Below are 4,802 nucleotides of genomic sequence, written 5' to 3'. Positions count from 1 at the left end.
AAAAAGCCTCTTGATGAAAGTGAAAGAGGAGAGTGAAAAAGTTGACTCAAAGCTCAACATTCAGAAAACAAAGATCATGGCATCCAGTCCCATCACTTCATGGGAAATAGATGGGGAAACAGTGGAAACAGTGTCAGACTTCTTTGGGGGAGCTCCAAAATCACTGCAGATGGTGATTGTAGCCATGAAATTAAAAGACGCTTACTCCTTGGAGAAAAGTTATGACCAACCTAGACAGCATATTCAAAAGCAGAGACATTACTTTGCCAACAAAGGTCCATCTAGTCAAGGCTATGGTTTTTCCAGTAGTCATGTATGGATGTGAGAGTTGGACTGTGAAGAAAGCTGAGTGCCGAAGAATTGATGCTTTTGAACTGTGGTGTCGGAGAAGACTCTTGAGAGTCCCTTGGACTGCAAGGAGATCCAACTAGTCCATTCTGAAGGAGATCAGCCCTGGGATTTCTTTGGAAGGAATGATGCTAAAGCTGAAACTCCAGTACTTTGGCCACCTCATGAGAAGAGTTGACTCATTGGAAAAGACTCTCATGCTGGGAGAGATTGAGGGCAGGAGGAGAAGGGGACAACAGAGGATGAGATGGCTGGATGGCATCACTGACTTGTTGATCGTGAGTCTGAGTGAACTCCGGGAGTTGGTGATAGATAGGGAGGCCTGGCGTGCTGCGATTCATGGGATCGCAAAGAGTCGGACACGACTGAGTGACTGAAGTGAACTGAACTGAACTGAATGCATGTATATGGAATTTAGAAAGATGCTAATGATAATCCTGTATGCGAGACAGCAAAAGAGACACAGATATATAGAATACTCTTTTGGACTGTGTGGGAGAGGGCGAGGGTGTGTTGATTGGGAGAATGGCATCGAAACATGTATGTTATCATATATGAAATGAATTGCCAGTCCAGGTTTGATGCATGACACAGGATGCTCAGGGCTGTTTCATTGGCATGACCCAGACAGATGGTAAGGGGAGGGAGGTGGGAGGGGGATTCAGGATAGGGAACACATGTACACCTGTGGTGGATTCATGTCAATGTATGGCAAAACCAATACAATATTGTAAATTAAAAATAAATAAATGAAGACAAATTGGAGGGAAAAAAAAGAGTATCAACAAATTATAATGGTTTATGACTCTGGTTCGATCCCTGGGTTGCAAAGACCCCTAGGAGAAGGGAATGGCTACCCACTCCAGTATTCTTGCCTAGGAAATCCTATGGACAGAGGAGCCTGGTGGGCCACAGAACACGGGGTTGCAAACAGTCAGACACAACTGAGTGACTAACATTACTATACACTACAAGCATTTTTAAAAAAGGAGAACAAAAGGAACTTAGGGAAATGAACATTGTAACAGGAAAGATGTGAAATTATTCTCAAATTATGGCTCAGTTGTGAATCTAATTTAATCACTTGATTTATACTCCAAACGTTATCTAACCATTCCAATAACAATATTGGTAGAAATTTTCATAATTAGCCTTGTAGTAGTATATAATTATGACAATAATTAATAAAAATGTAAAATGTCATCCAAAGAGTTTAGTCCAGAATTTCTGCATTCTTACTGATAAGAGTCAAATAGATTTGCAATAGAGGTCAAAAACTTAGAATCTTCTGGTCATTCTGGCTCACGGGTATTCTGCTTTTTTAACTAAATACACCCCATATCATTTCTATATGATAAATAGATTTATTTGTGCTCTAATCTGCTTAAAGAAGCAGAAATTCATTTTAGGGAAGTTATTGTCTTCTACCAGGGCCACTTGGTTTTGCCTTTGTTCCATCTTTTCTATATATTTGATCCAGTTTCATGTAGAGTGTGCTATGTGATTATTTTTACTTTTGAATTCTAAAAGGCATCAGTGGAATTGTTATATGTAAACAGAAAATTCATTTGCATATTTAAGCATCACAAAACCAGGATACACAAACACAAATTCTTTTGTTAATAGCAACTTGCAAAAAACTAGACACAGATAAGCTGATTATTTAGAAGCACAACTGGTAATCCTGAGGATGCTCTGAGTGTTTGCCTTTTGGTACAAGTAAAGAAATTAGTAAAAAGGCCCACACTTGTGGTCTCATGATTTTTTACATCAAAAGAGTAAAGTTTAGCCATGGATAAATTTCATATTCTAGGATTAGCATAGCAGATAAAGAACAGAGAAATAATCTTGTTATTTGCATGATGGAACAAGTCACAACTCTGAATTTGCATGAACAGGGCTCTCCTCAAAGGTAGATAGAGTCAATAATGAATTACCCACATGGTGTGATTCATGCAATTCACCCAAAATAGTCTCCACCTAGCAGTGCAGAATAAGATGGTAGCATAAATCATCCCAAGATAGATCATAGGGCAGGTTGCATTATGATACAGATCGCAGATCTACATTAAAAAAGAAAAGAAAAGAAAACACCTAGAGTCTAAATAGTTGTAAAGCAGCTGCAAATAGTGTGAACCATCAGGAAAATTTTTAGTTGGGTAGTATTTTCGAGCCATGTCCCTCTATTCTGCCTCCCCTTGTAATACACATCCTACAAACATTTTCTGAGTTCTATTTCACACACCCTGAAGTTAGTATTCTGCAGAACTAAACTAATCCCTTAAAATGCATTGCTTCTTCTTCCTTTTCTTCCTCATTCAAATCTTACACATTCTTTGAAGTTCAGGTCAGTTTCAACTTTCTTTGAGACATGAAATGTTTATTCCAGAGATTTAAATACTGTCTTTTATTGTACATGGCTAATTTCATTTGTGTTAACTCTGTAGAAGGGAAAAGTTTGCCTAAATTATTCAACATTCTTTTAGGCAGTTAGGGGGAAGTACAAAGGTTCTTCCAGATCTTTTGGACCTTGATTGTTTTCAGCTCAAAATAATGCACATGCCAAAGAAATGTTGGGGTGGCAAATTTTGCTCCCCTACACAGATAACATAACTTAATTTTCATATTTAAACCCAAGCTTTTAGATGGCTTGTGGAGTGGTAAAATTAACTTATTGATTGAACTTATTAGAATGTGATTGCTGATATAAATCAAAAACAATAACTGCATGGTGCATGTGTGTGCGCTCAGTTGATAAGTCATATTTGAATCTTCATGACTCCATGGACTGTAGCCCTCTACCCATTGGTTTTCCAGGCAAGAATGCTGGTCGGTTGCCATTTCCTTCTCCAGGGACTCTTCCCAACACAGGGATCAAATCCGAGTCTCCTACATTGGCATCTGGATTCTTTACCACTGACCCACCTGGGAAGCCTAATTGCATGGTACAAAATGGGTGTAATCTTTATGAAATGAATATAATCTTTTGTTTTTCAACTAAAATATCAGATGTCTATATATTCTCAACTTGAAGATACTATCCTAAATTAGGGATTATATAATTAAATAGAAGTTAGAAAGATAGCTAATTGAAGTATTAATAATAACACAGTTCACTTCCCATTACAGTTTGCAAAGTTCAAAAGAATAGTTTAATTAAAACTAAATTTAATTTATTTTTAAGAAAATTACATTAGGACCATTTCAGTGATGTTTAACAGATGAGACAAAATTATATTAATATACTTAAGAAACTAATACCATTTGAATAATTATGTTTTAATAAATGAATAAGCATTATCTATATGCCTGAAAAATTTGATCAAAACTCACATTATTCTGACTGTCCTAGAACTATGGCTCATTGTCTCTCTGCAGTCCTCCTTACAGATGCATTCTATTGGAAATTCTCACTTCGTAAGAAAAAAGGTCCCCTAAATCCTCCTGAATTTCATAGAATTTTTCAAGGAATCTCTGTCCTAGTTTGGGATCCCCAGAAGTAGTCTCATGGATTAGTGTACCAGTAGTTCATTAGAGAAGTGGTCCCAGGAAGTAACAGTAAAGGAGAAGAGATATGAGACAGGAGAAAGAAGAAAGTCAATAGACTGTTTTAATTAGCAGGTCAGGGTGTGGGTAACTGGTGCTTAGTCTTGCTAGGGATCTCTGGGAACAACCCAGAGATGTTCCACTCAAAGGAGAGGAAGCTGGGCTCTTCATCTTCCATTTCCTGTCCACCACTGGCTTCAGGCTCTTTTAGGTTTCCATGGCTAATTTAACAATCACCACAAATTTAGCAGTTTAAAACAATGCAAATTTATTATTGCTATTATTATTATTTTGGTTGTTATTAATCATCTTACAATTCTATAGCTCAGAAGCCCACAGTGGGTTTTAGTGAGCTAAAAGCAGAATGTTAGCTTGGCTGCATTTCCTTCTGGAGCTCCGGAGAATATTTCCTTTCATTGCTTCTCATTTTTCAGATCTAAAGGTTTTCCATACCTCAGAGTGCACTTTCAGCCATTTCAGTTCAGTCACTCAGTCATGTCTGACTCTTTGTGATCCCATGGACTGCATCACACAAGACCTCCCTGTCCATCACCAACTCCTGGAATTTATTCAAACTCATGTCCATTGAGTCTGTGATGCCATCCAACCATCTTATCCTCTATTGACCCCTTCTCCTCCTGCCTTCAATCTTTCCCAGCATTAGTGTCTTTTCAAATGAGTCAGTTCTTTGCATCAGGTGGCCAAAATATTGGAGTTTCAGCTTCAACATCAGTCCTTCCAATGAATATTCAGGACTGATCTCCTCTAGGACGGACTGGTTGGATCTCCTTGCAGTCCAGTCTCCTCCAAGAGTGTACTTTTTCCACCTTCAAAACCAGCAATATTGGGCTAAGTACTTTTCCTGCCTCCATGTCTTTGTTTCTCTCTTTCCGACTCGCTGTTCCATT

This window comes from Ovis canadensis, chromosome X (genome assembly GCF_042477335.2).
Source record: "Ovis canadensis isolate MfBH-ARS-UI-01 breed Bighorn chromosome X, ARS-UI_OviCan_v2, whole genome shotgun sequence".
Taxonomy (NCBI): domain Eukaryota; kingdom Metazoa; phylum Chordata; class Mammalia; order Artiodactyla; family Bovidae; genus Ovis; species Ovis canadensis.
The sequence above is the reverse complement of the archived record's forward strand: the minus strand, read 5'-3'. Positions refer to the sequence as shown.